Source organism: Lissotriton helveticus, chromosome 11 (assembly GCF_964261635.1).
Source record: "Lissotriton helveticus chromosome 11, aLisHel1.1, whole genome shotgun sequence".
NCBI lineage: Eukaryota > Metazoa > Chordata > Amphibia > Caudata > Salamandridae > Lissotriton > Lissotriton helveticus.
This window is the reverse complement of record NC_136072.1, coordinates 1,037,112,502-1,037,127,636: the sequence shown is the minus strand read 5'-3', so window position 1 is coordinate 1,037,127,636 and position 15,135 is coordinate 1,037,112,502. Positions and strand designations below refer to the sequence as shown.

Sequence of the window (15,135 nt, the reverse complement as noted above, 5' to 3'; positions counted from 1 at the left end):
TAGGTAGGACCTGACTGATCGCTTCTTAGGACTGTTGTCCACATAGACACAGGGTTGACTGGCCTATGTGTAGCCAGGCAGTGCCCAGTGGGCTGGCCTGACAGATCAGTGTGTGGGCCAGTTTTTTAGCTGTTGGGTATGGTTTTAGGGCCCGGTGGGCCGGTATTTACTGTTGATTTACCTGATATTGCCACTTTTTTTTAGCTATCTGCTTCACTAATGCGGGCCACTTTTAATTAAGTGCCAGGGCCTATACAGAGAGCGCATGCCGTGGCAGCATGCGTACTATGGGCCCTTAACTGATTGTTGCTTTTGCCTGTGGTACTCCGTGGCACGCCTCGCAGCGGCAGCACATATAAAATATCCCTTTGACTGATTTTTTCTTAGTTGATGATACCTAGTGGCAGGCCTGGCAGCGGCAGCATGTATATGATGGGCCTCTAACTGACCACTTCTTAGGACTATGGTACACAGTGGCCGCCTTGCAGCAACAATATGTATATGATAAATCCCTGACTGATCGCTTCTTATGAGTGTTGGCGTCACAGACAGGTCTTGCAGTGGCGGCATGCATACTGTGGGCCCTTGACTGATTGTTTCTTAGGCCTATGGAAGTCTGAGGCAGGTCTTGCAGAGCAGCAGGTATTTAATGGGCCTCTGTCTGATTACTTCTTAGGACTGCTGCCCACACAGACAGGCCTTGCAGTTGCAGTATGTATGCAATTGTCCCTTGACTGATCACTTCTTCAGAGTGTTGCCCACTCACGCCTTGCAGTGGCAGCATGAATACAGTGGCCCGACTGATTGCTTCTTAGGCTTATGGTACACAGTGGCAGGCCTTGTATTAGCAGTCAGTGCTTAATTTGAGCCAGTGGTTTCCGGTGCTCAGCTCTGGCACTTAATTATCAACACCAACGCTTGTGCAGTCTGCCACAAGTTGGCACTGTCTGGCTAATTTAGAGATGACCACAGCAACAATTAATTATTAATTCAATATACATTTAAACTACTACTTTCTGCTGCCAAAGCCATCCTTATAGCTTTCGGGGCATGAAATAGTCCGAATTGTCACACTTGTAGGAGTGAGATCGTTAGTATTTGTGTTGTTACTATCATTAGCAGCATGGATTGGGCAATGTGTGGTGCAAGCTGCAGTGGTCTCCTGACGAGATCCCTGGCATTTATTCTTTTTACAAATTCATCACTGGCAGCGGCAGCCTGTATATATTGGGTCGCTTCCTGATCGCTTATGAGGCCTCTGGCACATAATGCTTTGTGGTGGCAGCATATATATAATGGGCTTCTGACTGATCACGTCTTAGGCCGGTTGCCCACATTGACAGGCCCTGCAGCTGCAGCATGTATATGATGGCCTCCTGACTTACCACATCTTAGGCCTATTTCCCACAGCCTTACTCTGACAGCATGTATACAGTAGGTTCCTGGCTGATGGCTTCTTAGCCCTGTTGCCCACACAGATAGCCCTTGCGGCGGCTGCATGTATTCAAGAAAACCCACAACTGATAGCTTATGGCACACACTGACAGGTTTTGCAGCATGTATACTATGGGCCTCTGACTGATCGCTTCTTAGGGCAGTTGTCCACCCAGATAGGCCGTACACAGCAGCATTCCTACAAAAAGTTCCTGACTGATCGCTTGTTAGACCTGTTGCCTCACACAGACAGGCCTTGGCCGACCAAGAGACATAAGTACTTGTCGTCTTCCTAGGGCAAATCCCAGCAGGACTGCAGGCAGACCTTACAAAGGAATGCGGGCATTGAGGTAGCGTGACCAATAATGCATGTAGTACCAAGCATGGAATGTGAAATAATGTACTGATCAGTATCTGGGGCAAACAGTCGGGGTCTCTGTCTCTTAAAGCTGAATTAGAAGGAGGACTGTGCCTGCCAGAAACATCAAATGAAGTTTGCGTGACCTGGTGTCACCAGGAAGTGATACAGATGTAATATAATAGGAATTAATGTACAGTGGAAGGGGGTTGTTTCTGTCATATGTTTGAGACGGTATGGCTTTGATGTGCATGTTAGCAAGCAGCCCAGGGCGGTGTAGTGCAAGTTTCACCTGCAGCACACCATTCATCATTCAACCTTTTAAGATCTCAAAGTAAGAGGCATTCTCTAAAGCTTGAAATAGGGAGGCGCCCTTTGAGTGCTGCAGGAATCATTGGGCCACCCCATTTCTGCAATGATGAATCTGGGGCAGCCTGCGCGATAGGCAGGGGTGAATGGGACCGGTGCGCGCTCGCCCTTCTATCTCCACTGCTATGGTAAAGAAAGTGTGAGATAATAAGCAGGTCAATATTTCTGCTGAAGTCAGTATTTACAACAAAAACCAAAACGAGCACCAATATTGCCAACCTAATCGCTACTTCGGTCTATTTTGACCACTATCCTACTGAGTTCAAACAGTAAATCTTGGAACAAATTTTTTGTCCTGAATGAATCAATTTTTAATCACATATTTTTTAACACAATATATTGAGAAAAAATTCACATAATTAGAAACATTGCTTAAATTCACTCCACAATTAATCACAAAGATCATTCCTACATTCAAACCAATCAATCATCCATGCACACTACACAACACTACATATCAATTTACATCAGTTATAATAATACACTTATTTACAACCAAAGATTTTTTCAACACAGCATTGGAGATATATTAGATTTTTTCGGCAGTTTTTGTTAAAAACACCACTCCTCATGCTGCAACAACGGTCTTGAATTGATTCATTCAGGACTAAAAATTTGTTCCAAGACTTACTGTTTGAACTCAGTGGGTTAGTGGTCAACATAGACCGAAGTAGCGATTAGGTTGGCAATATTGGTGCTCGTTTTGGTTTTTGTTATAAGTGAGGCTTGTCCTTATTGCCCGTGAGCCCAGACCCAGTTTTGGTTACGAAGTCAGTATTTAAGCAATTAGGCCTGGTGCTGTGAACATACATCAGCTCGGATGCTTGCTATGATTGGGCTACATGTACCTGAGCCCATGTCAACTTGATAATTACAATAATTTTAGTGATACATCATCCTCACTGAATGAATGCATTCACGTGTACATCGCCTGTGCTTGGCTATCTTTAAGTTCCATCTGAAATATAATGTGGTACAATACACTTAAACTACATTAGTATTTTTCCTATGTGGTGTAAACTCTAGGATACTGTGTACTAGCATTTTCCTCTTCATAATGAAGCAATAGTAGTGGACACAAAAGCAGGACAGGGTTCGGGAATTGCTTGAATAAGAAGTGTTTAAATGCTGTAAAGTTCAGCTGCACATCCAGCAGCCCATCCCAGGGAGAAAAAAGCCAAGGTTTTTTGAATGATGACCTTCAGAAAGTTTCAAGGGTAAATTCAGATGCCTGTAGGCCCCCACCCTGCAGCCTCCTGGCAGAAGCTTCTGATAAGTATGTCTAATTTCAGACTTCAGAGTGGAAATAATGCTGGTACAAGTTCTCTTCTTGAGGAAAAACAGATCCAAGTTTGCGAGTGCCATTGTGAGGACTAAATTGGTATATTGTAATGCTTTATAGATGGATGCCAGCAAACTCTATTGACCTAAAGTACAGGCAGCTCAAAATATGGAAGTCAGGGTGATTAAAACACCTGCATATGACCTCGTCTTTGAGGCACAAAGGCGTAGGCACTGGTTCCCGCAGGCAAGGTTAAGATTCGATACTGGGCCATAAAGCCATTTATACTAAGGCTCTTAACTACCACATTACTTCAAATGTGTCCATGTGTAGTGGCCTCAATTTCCTGACCTCCTGTATTCAATCAGATCCATGCCGGTAAAAGACCACTCTCTCTGTAGGTTAGTGTGCTCTGCAATGAGCACCCCAGTCCTCTACGGCTTATAAATCAATATCATCTTCTCAGAAAAGCCCTTACAACTTTTTTGTTTACAGTAGTTTGTATACTCTTTTAAGTGCTTGATCCACCAAAAATGTAAGTGCTCTTTCAGTCTCATCGATGCCCCCAGAAGCATAAAAAGATATGGACTCGTTAGGCGACATACCGAGGGATCAACCTTCCCCCTCCCATCTTTAGACCCCTGATGGAACTTATCACTTACACAAATGTTTGATATGCGTTACAACTGGCATCATGTGACTGTCTGCCTTAACCCATGTGTAACTTTTATATGATCATGGGGATCTAGGACTGTCTGCACTATGTGTGTATTGTTTTATCTGCAGTTTCTGCAAGAGTTACCTTTGTATTAATACCATGGTACGCCTGATTTGTCTTGTTTCTTACAGCTACTTGTAGGGCTATGGCCCATATTGCATCAGGGAAACCAAATAAAATTTGTTATTAAAAAAAATGTAAGTGCTCTACAAATAATGATGAAGGTGATGATGCCCTTTTTTGCTACCTGAATTTTTCTTGGGCGCCCAGGGCCTGATTCACAAAGGGCCTCTGCATTTGTGGTGGAGGCCCCACAGTCATGGGGCAGTCTCCGCATTCGGGGCGGAATCTCCACAATGAGAATTCTCATTGTGGTGATTCTGTCCCAAGTGCGGAGAGTCTCTGTCGAATACGAGGCCTCCGCCACTAATGTGGAGACTCTCCCCCGACTGTGAGGCCTCTGCCACAAGTGTGAAGGCCCTTTGTGAATCAGGCCCCCAGTGTCAAAAGTTAGACTGTTGGAGCTGACTCCTAAATTGGCGAAATGAAGTGTTCCCTTTGGGGTTGTGAAACCCTGAGATCCCAATTGTTCTGTCCTGGTAGACCGTAAACATCCCTGCTTCAGGCAGATTCTAAAACAAAATCTAAATTAGGACAACAACTCTGAATGCCACAGTGCATACTGCTGTGCAAGGTGATGGAATTTTTGGGTGGTAAAAGAAGGTATGCTTTGCAACTTAAATTTACTGTTGTCTTGTTTTAGAAAGACACAGTTCGAATTCACATGCCCTTGAAAGACAGGCAGTTAGCAGCAATCTTACTGCATTGCCCCACAAACACACCCGGCATGATTGCATTTTCTATTTTTCATCAGCCCCTTTGAACCGTTATTTGAGGGAACTGCAAAGATTTCACTTTGGTCACACTTCAGTCTAGCTGCTTTGGTCACACTTCAGTCTAGCTGCTTTGGTCCCACTGCTTTGGTCCCACTTCGGTGTGTTTGTCACAAGGACTTGGGCTGGGATAAACACCTCAAAGAGACTGTGCATTTGTGTGCTTTGGCGTTTTATTCTATCTAGCATATTCTTTTGCTGGACCTAATTGTCTTAGTGAATGTATAGCTGTGTTCCTAATTGAGGATTTGAAAGTAAGGAGGGAAAAAAGTTGAAAAAGTCTCTAATGACAGCTTACTATAAAAATGTGTTTTTAAAGTAAATGTCTTTTTTGGATAGTTGTGAACAAGTATCAGTAATGCAGATTATTCTGTGTGTCTAGTATAGTTCATAAAAGTATTTTGTGCGAGTGGATGTAGTTCTCAAGGTAATCTAAGTGACGTAACTATTCAAAAAAATACTTATTATTGTTTATATGGTATAGTGGAGTAGTGTGGCTCACTGGTTAGAGGCGGCAGGCCTGAGAGCAGAAGTCAGCCTGGGACCAGGGTTCAATTCCCGACGCGGCAGGGTCGTGGACCTTGGTCAGCGGACTCGATAATTCTCGCTTCGGTGCTTACTCTAATCAGGGGTTCCACTCGGCAACTCTGGGCATTAGCTTGCCTAATCTCCACAATGGCCCCACCAATTCCGGGGATGCCTGGCTCCACCTTGGGGACTCCCAGCAAGGGACCATCCCACAGGGAAAGCCAGGACGGGTTCCCCAGAGTTATACAGCGCCGGGACGCCCCGTTGCTGGGGCAGCTGTGCGCTTTACAAGTATACTACATTTACATATGCTCAGACCACGCCTGTGTCCATCTCTGTGATTTGCATCAGTACTTCACTTACCGTGATGACCATCAATAGTTCCAAATCATTCATCCAAGACACCACTAGAGAGACTTCATAAATTTTAAGACTGGTGTGGCCACTTCCTTTAAGTTGAAAATAGTCTCTCTTAGTTTCAGTGATTTCCTTATAGTCAGTTTCCTCGAGGATGTCTCTAGGAAGTAAAATGGGTTACCTAGGTCTCATCAAGAATAAAGAAAAACTATTAAGGGTTTATATTTCAATGGCATGTATTTTGCCAACTCTATCTGTCCATCATTTAGGCAACTGTTTGCAGAATGGGAAAACCTTTAGGCATTGCTTCTCCGTAAACTGTTGTTTATTTGCAGCTGAAGGTTGTCATTGAGAGGTGCTGTCTGCTGACTTTACAAGGTGTTTGACTAAATCACATACCTTGTTAACTGATTGTCCCTACACAGCTCAGAACACCATTAGCTATGTACCCGAAAGAGAGGAATACCTCCGTGCTCAGATTTTCAAGAAACTACCTGGGTTTTGTTAGTTCTTTTACAAGTCATCTCAACATATAGTGGAACATCAGTTTGGAGCAACCACATTTGGATACTGACCTAAAAATGTCTTTGAAAGTTGCCGGAGTGCTATTGAATTTCTTTTCTGCATTGTAATTGGTGGGAATGTTGTATAGTCCACTGTTCCCAAAATAGACGACTTGGGTGTTTGACTTTCCTTATTCCACCCCTAATTAGCTGGTGGCCCCCCAACCCATACTTAGCATTTATTTGTCATTGAAAGTGTCATATGTTCAGCAGATGATAATCTCCACCTTTATTATCTGCGTATGTGTAAAATGTGTTGAGAGATTTCACATCTAAATGACATACATGCTCTAAATGCATATTCCAGAGTAGAGACTTAAGAATCCTGTTAGGTGAGTTCCACATGAGAGGTCTCTGTTGTCTTGTACATTTCCGCCACTTGCATTTCGTTTTTGGTGTCTGGGAGAGTGTTGCACACACATGCCACCCACATTGCTAAGTATCTACTCCTGGTTATCTCTGGTTAGATTATTCAAGATTAATTTACTAGATACACTCATCATTTTACGGGGTTGTGTTATCACGAGCTACTTTGTAGATTTAAATGTTTACGCTTTGTTTTTGTAAGATACCAGAGTGAGCAGTATGAACCACAGTTCGTGGTTCCATTGTCAGCCCTTGCATCCTGGCATCATTCCATCTTGTTTTGAAATTTATTAATTAACTTCTGGACTTTTCATAGAGCTATGAATTGCTTACTTTACTCCAAATATTACAATGGGAAAATAGCTATATGGTTCCATACAAAAAGTTGTAAAAAGCTCAAAGTCCCAAATAAGTGGACAATCAAAGATATATCCACTTGAAATGAAGAATCATTAGTGGTATTATTACCAAAACATAGCATGCCCCCAAAGGGCGGGAGAGGTAAAGGTTCAAATTGGGTATCTAAATTTATGTCTGAGGATTATGTACCATCAAAGTTGTATTAACATAACAGCAACCACAGTCGACTCTTTGATTCTTTTTATCCTCGATAAATTGTTTTATTTGTTTATTAATGTTTTAAATTGTAATTTGTATTATGAATTATGTAACGATTGTATGAATAAATTGTATTTTCCCCAAACATTTTTACCAAACACTTTTTGTGAATTCGTCTGTCTTTCCAATTGATGAAATTTATGTGTACTAATTGTCGGACTATAGTAGTGGTCCTGTCACTGATGTTCAATGTGGTTGCTGTTATGTTAATACAACTTTGATGGTACATAATCCTCAGACATAAATTTAGATACCCAATTTGAACCTTTACCTCTCCCGCCCTTTGGGGGCATGCTATGTTTTGGTAATAATACCACTAATGATTCTTCATTTCAAGTGGATATATCTTTGATTGTCCACTTATTTGGGACTTTGAGCTTTTTACAACTTTGTTTTCCCCCCAGTCCCGTATTAGTCGGTGTGGGGTCCTCCTTTTCTTTTACATTTCCATACAAAAAGTGGCAGTGGCTGCCTGAAGTGACTTACTTAGTGAATGCAAATGTTGTGAATTTTATTTACCTGCTGCTCTATACTGAGATGTGTATTGAAGGTGCAGCTCAAGGTTTTGCCCTTACATCTAAGTGGTGATTGTGGGGCTTGCTGGATTTATGGACACATGTCCTGCGTAAAGTTTCTTTAGATAGTGTTTTAACCTCACTTGCAGGAAATCAATTTGCTGGTTCTTTAAGCTTCACGCAAAAGTACTTTTATTATTTTCCAAATCCACCAGATGCATGTATACCACCATAAATGACCTGTTGTGGGTGTTTGGGCACTACTGAACACTGGAAATGGGTATGTTTGATTATCCATCCATCCTAATTTGCTCACCGTGCTAAGAAAACTCTGGGCCTGAGTGGCTTAGCTGATAACAAACTAGACAGAGGGGTTTAGCAACCCTTTCCCCACTGTACGCTTAATGTTGAGGTCATGCATTTTGGAATATTGTAACAACCAAGCTACGCCCGGGACATGGCAAGTGAGATGTCAGTAGCCCTGCCCAGACATCAGACAGTTATATACCAGCATCCACCAAGCACAGCGATAAAGAACAAGTTCTAATGGTAGTTTTGCTAAATTGTTTATTATTACTGTTCTCATATGACTTTCAAAGTCATCCCTGTGATGGCGAAAATGTTGATGATGACACATTAGTGAATAGTCAGATATAGGTGCCAAGATGCTCTCAATGAAATGATGGGTGTATACGAAGCACATTTATTGTAATTGCTGTATCGAATGACAATTAAAAAAAAAGAAAATTATTTGTATGATTTCAATTTTGCAGGGGCCTCCTTCCAGTCAATGGTAGTTACACCAGTGTATCATCAACATAGGAATTAAAACTTTTTGTGTTCCATTTTATTATTGTGATATTAATTATGGCAATGGTACTCCAAACCATTTCAAGATATTTCATATTTCAACAGGGTTTGAAGGACTCTTGTCCTGTGATACCCCCCATTTTACTAAAGGAGCAGGGCTGTTCGAAGGGAGGAAGTTACTGTGTGAATAGGTAGCTCAAACCTAGTAAGGACATGACATTTTACCCCTTCACGCATCAAAGGTGGTCATATTGAAATAAGGGCAACGGGGCAAAGTGTTAATTTGTTTGCTGTGCTAAAATTAATTCCTTGGATCATCCCAACTGTTTACAGAATTTTTTGTTTGTTTGATATTTAAAGTAGTCCATTACCATGCTATCTTGGTGGTAGGGCCAGTAGAAAAGGCTTTAACCTAAAACTGGTTATCTGGTAATTAACATAGTTATCTGGTGATGAAACAGATTTTCAATTACTGAATATCAGGTGGTCATTTTTGTGAAGTAGTTGCAGAGGCAAATAATTCCAAGGTTGATCTACCAGGACTCAAACATCTTGCCCAATAATGCAAAGTTTCTTGAATGATCGTTCTTGAACCTAGTATAACCAACAGTAAGTGATAGATGATCTGGACCAGGAGTATGGTATTCAACGTCTCTGTTAAAGATGATGGTTCAACACCTTCCCAGGCTTGTTGGAAAATACACTGTGACAGGGAGCCAGTGGAGGGATTCCAAAATGTCCCCTGTTTATGTCCCCTCGTTTGCTTCTTTTGTGGCAGCAAGACATCATCAAGTAAAAAAACTTATTTTTCATTCTTTCATCTGAGACTTTCTTGATCAGTGGTTTGCAAATAGGCTGCACTATCCCCACTAATGTTTAATTGTTACCTAATCTTGCTATTCTAATTATTATTGTTTTTGATTTAAGTGTGATTACAATATGGGTGACACAACTAAATATCTTTGTATTCTTTTTTGAAAGTCCTAGGCTTCTGGAATGTCTTCTCATTGAACTGTTTTCATCGTAATGCCTCCAACATAGATGTAATTTATTGGGAAATGGTTCTACATCCATGTGAAATATAGCACATCACAGAGCATCTTCTTTTTCATAGGTGGAACACCGGTCAGTCTGCAATAAAGTAGGAAAAAAGCTTTGGTGTCATGTTGGATAGTGATATGATGCTGAAACATCTGATCTATAAAGTTGCTTCTAGGAAAGGTACTCATGTAAGAATGTAATCCATTTTTCTTTCCCAGAAGAATAGAGGTACAGTAGTTTGGGCAGCAGTCAAATGCCTTGTGGAATATTTATTGCACCTTTCTGTTTGCTTTATTGATTATAATAGGTCAATAATTCAGTAGTTTATCTGCTGTTGAGTTGCGATGGTGTGAAAGTGCACCCTCAGAGCACTCCTCTGGCTTCCTTTGAAGGAACAAGTTATCATCAGGACTGTCCGAATGACCCCTCAGATCACTCAATAGTGGGGTCCCTGTCTTCATCAAGGAAAGATCTTCACCCGCGTTCCTGTGCAATATCAGTTATGTACATATCAGAGATGTAACAATATTTTACTTGGTGTAGCATATTCTTCTTTACCCATAGTGATATCAATTATCGGAAGAGTGAAACTGTTGGATTTTTATAACACTTTAGAAGTTTGAGTCAGAAAAGCCTTCTTCAATATACATTTTCCCACCTAGCCTTTTTTAAAGCATATTGATTAAATAAAAACAGATTTGAAAAATAATGAATGAGGGAAACCTTGATACTGCGTTTTCTGAAAAACAGAATCAATTACTAGAGCCAACTTACTAGCTCAGAACAAGCGAATCAAATATGTGTTGTAGAAAATTAATTTCAATTACTCTGTAATATGTGAAATGTTTATAGTGACAATGTTTTTTCGTAAAACATTGCAAATTAATAAAGTCATATTTTGATGGTTCATTTCTATGTTAATATTGAGGTCAGGGGGTGGTCTTTTCTACATTCACGGAACCATTACTTTGAAAGAAGCATTTTCTGCGGCAATATATGATAATGCCAGAGGTCCAAAGTTTACTGATGTGAAAATAACACCATCTATTATTTAAATTTCATGTTAAATTTATGTGCAGCAGTACAGTTAAGAACACTGTCTACCTTCTACAAGCGATAACCAATGACTTGCTGATACTGTTTCTATTAACATTCCGGCACAAAAAGTCTTAACCTCTAAAGGATAACCACTAGAAGATATATACTGTATTGGAAAAGGGATCGGCACTTGATTCGCCTGTAGTCCTCAGGTCCCCTGTCATTCTTTGTTTTATTGGGCCTTTTTCGTCCATTTTTGCTCAGGCTAGGTATTGAATTTTCTGTACACCCAACCAAAATATACTCTTGGATGTCAATAGAGATGTCAGTCATGTTTTCTAACCATCAGTAGAATTTAGCTCAAGGCTTAGACAAACTGAAGAGCTGGGAATGCTCTCGCTCACTGTTGACGGCTTTGTTTTTTCATTTCTTGGCAGAAATGAGTTTTTGCTCTTTTTTTGTTTCGCTCTACCGGTTTATAAAATCATGGTAATTGTTGTCGGATCCCCCTGACGCGGCATCGCTGATCCACATCGGTTTGGTATTCCTTTAGAGGGAAATTGTGTGCCAGCATAAAAAATGTATTCATGTTGCCAGTGGTATATAACTTACTAAGACTTGATATGGCATACATTGTGGAGAGAAGAATGCAGACTAACCATGTTTGTCACAGCGAAAATCCCCTTTATTCTCAATGAAAGTGTAAATATTTACATTGTTATTTGTTTGTTTTTATACATGAGGTGGGATAAGTGAACACAAATCAAACAGACAAAAATTTGTACATTTTCAGATTTTATTTCCTAAGTATGCATGTCCATTGTTCTACTCCTTGTCCAGGGTAGTAATTGCTATGTAAATGCAATTACATTACAATACAATAGGTTTGATTGGAGTATTCCTTGCAGAAAATGAACCCCTCAAAACATTTTAAGAAAAATACCACACGTAAGAAGTGACCAGATATTTCTATGATGCAAAACTGTGATGTCGACCGAAGATTATTGATAACTATGTATGTGTACATGCACTGATTTTGAGAGGGTATAGTTGTTGATCGATTGCACCCCATGTGTGTTTTTGCAGTTTGCCAAATTAGGGTTAAGACCATGACGAATCAGTAAATAAATACACTTAAATAAAAAAAAAAAGGTATCACACATTTTGTTTTCTGACATTCACAAGCACCTATGTGCTCAATAAGGGTCTGAAATTGCTTTGCATTTCTCCGATCCAGATTTTCTGTTTATCATGATACTTTTACTATGATAAAGGGTGACTTCTAACTGGAGACCACACCATACTATCAAATATTATCTTCAATGCATTTATTGTCTATACGGTTGGATGTTCCCTCTGGGTATTTGCCAGCATCACAGCCTGGTGGCAGTATACCGCCCAATCCGCACTGTGCAGTGGAGCTAATAGGTCTTCTCCTCCGCACATGCAGGGCTATATTTGAATGTGGGGTGATGCGAGATACGGCGAGCGTAAAGTATGTGGTTTTATTTATTTATTTATTTAATATTACTTCCTGTGGGACGTCAACGTATGTGGGTATATCCAGGAGGACGTATGCTGGGTCTGCTGGGATGGGTTCCACCAATACCTACCTAACTCTCTTAGTATTTCAGCCCAATATGATTGTATGTTGGGACAATCCCATGGTGAATGCAGGAATGACCCTCTTTCTGCCCCACATCTTATACAGTTGGGGGACCCCACTCTCCTAGATTTGTGTTGGCGGACCCTATCATAATAGACCCTGCGTATTCTCTTAAATTGGATAAGTCCTAGCCTGGATCTGATCACCATCTCCCTCTGGTGCATCAAGGCCGCCACCCATCCAGTTCTCCCACCTCACTTTCCCATCTTTCTCTCAGTTTCTTTCATGAGTCAGGCACGTTGTTATTAATCATCTTATACGTCCAGGAAACCTCTTTTGCCTCCAACTTCCCCATGAGTAGTCTCCCCTATAGGGGTGCGTATTCCGGAATGTCAGCTATATCAAGTCCCAACACATCCCTGTCATGTTTGAGTTGTATGTATTTAAAATATTGTGTTTTATTAAGCTGGTAGTCTTGCTGGAGGGAGCTGAACGGAACCAGGTCCCCTTCCTCCAAAAGATCTCCCAACTTGGAACTCTCAATTATGTCTGCTGCTGATTTTTGCCTTGGAAATCGCTAGCGGCCGTAAGGTCATAGGGGCTGTAGTATCTCCCCACCGGGCGAAAATAAACAGTCATGCTGCACTACACTACTGGAGATGCTAGCGCCCTATGTCCTATATGCAGATAACTTTTTCATGGTGGGGGACTTTAATTTCCATTTTGACATCACCACAAACCGGGACACTGCAGAACTTATTGCCTCCATGGACATGCTTGATCTATCACCCAGAATTTGTGAACCTACACATAAAGCAGGACATATCTCAGACAAAATCTTTACGATTATGCCAAATCTATTAACGGCCCCTCCTCAGGCATTAACCTGGTCCGATCACATGATGCTAAGCTTCTCGTTCCATGTACATGGAAGGCCAAGCCTGGTCCAAGGTCTTAAAGTCACCCCTAGACAATGGAGGAAAATAACCTGGGTCTACTTTTAGACCTATTTTTGGTCCTCCATCTTTTGATTAAGACATGGATGTCAATGTAGCCGTCAACATGTTTGAAACTGAATTGAATAGAACCTTTGACATCATTGCCCCCATGAAAACGACAACCATCTATAGGAGACCGTCCCCTGCACCGTGGTATTCTGACAGTTTAAAGTCAGAAAAAGCGGCATGTAGAGTCAAGGAACGTAAATGGAGGAAGACCAAATCTAAAGAAGATAGATTGATCTATACCATTTCACACAGGGCCTATCTTAAGAACTGTAACACAGCTAGGCGTTCACATCTAGCCACCCGGATAGAGGGAGCCAATGGCTCCTCTAAAGAACTTTTTAAAGTTCTAAAATAATTTACCTCCCCCAGTGTGAGCATTACCGCATGTCCATCTTCGCAAGAGTTTTGTGAGGAACTTGCTCTATATTTCACCAGTAAAATAGACAAGATCTATAACTCTTTCTCCTTAAATGAGGAACATGTGGCAGATATATTTGCTCAAGGTAACCCTACACTTTCGAAACTAGAGCATTTTTCTCCTATAAAAAGTGAACAAGTGCTTTCACTCTTAAAACAAAGTTAGTCTGGCTCGCCATCTGATGTAGCACCCCCCCACATTATGTCCACCCTAGGCTCAGAACTGGTAAATCCAATTATGGAAATGTGTAACCTATCCTTATCCTCTGCCTCTTTTCCTTTGAAATGGAAGGAGGCTTTCATTAAACCTTTGCAAAAAAAAACCTCGGCTGATCTTGGAGACCTTCAAAATCATAGGCCAATTTCTCTCCTTCCTCTGTGCTCAAAAATCATTGAGTCAACGGTTAATCATCAACTCTCAGACTATCTGGAACAGCACAACCTTCTTGACCCATCACAATCGGGTTTCCGTGCTGGGTTCAGCACGGAGTCTGCATTAATGGAAGTGTCAGACACAATTAGGCTGTTGCTGGATGGAGTGACTCTTACTATGCTAGACCTCTTAGATCTATCTGCGGCCTTTGACACCATCTCCCACAGGATCCTATTGGGGAAACTGCGGGAGATTGGTGTCATGGGGAAGGCCCTGGACTGGATGCAGAGTTTCCTCACCGAGAGATCGCAATGTGTTCAATTAGACACGTGGGTGTCTGAGACTAAAATTGTGGACAAGGGAGTCCCTCATGGATCTGCTTTAAGCCCCACATTATTTAATATTTACGTGTCGTCATTGGCCTCCGTGATTAAATCTTGCGGGTTTCAGACCATTTCATACGCCGACGACACGCAGATTATTGTCCCTATCGAGAAGGATCTAGAAGGGACGAGAGACAGATTCAAGTTGTGCATGAAAAAAGTAGCTGCATGGATGAAGTTAAACTTCCTACAGTTGAACTCAAATAAAACCGAGATCATACTGTTCAGGAAAGCCGAACAGATATGGCCATTGAGTCGTGGCCAGAGGAACTGGGAGAAGCCCCAAGCCCAAAAAGTTGGGTAAGAAATCTGGGTGTGCTAATTGACTCCAAACTATCCATGGACGAGCATGTGAAAATCTTAGCTGGAAAATGCTTTGGGCTAATTCGCATGCTAAAAAAGATCTTTCCATGGATCCCTCTTTCCTCCAGAAAAGTTCTGATACAGGCACTTCTAGTC

General features: G+C 41.3%; 1 protein-coding gene across 2 annotated transcripts in view; it reads left to right on the top strand.

Moving 5' to 3' along the window:
- Positions 1–15,135, top strand: part of CUX2 (cut like homeobox 2) — an 854,685-nt gene that overhangs the window by 53,457 nt on the left and 786,093 nt on the right. The window lies entirely within an intron of this gene.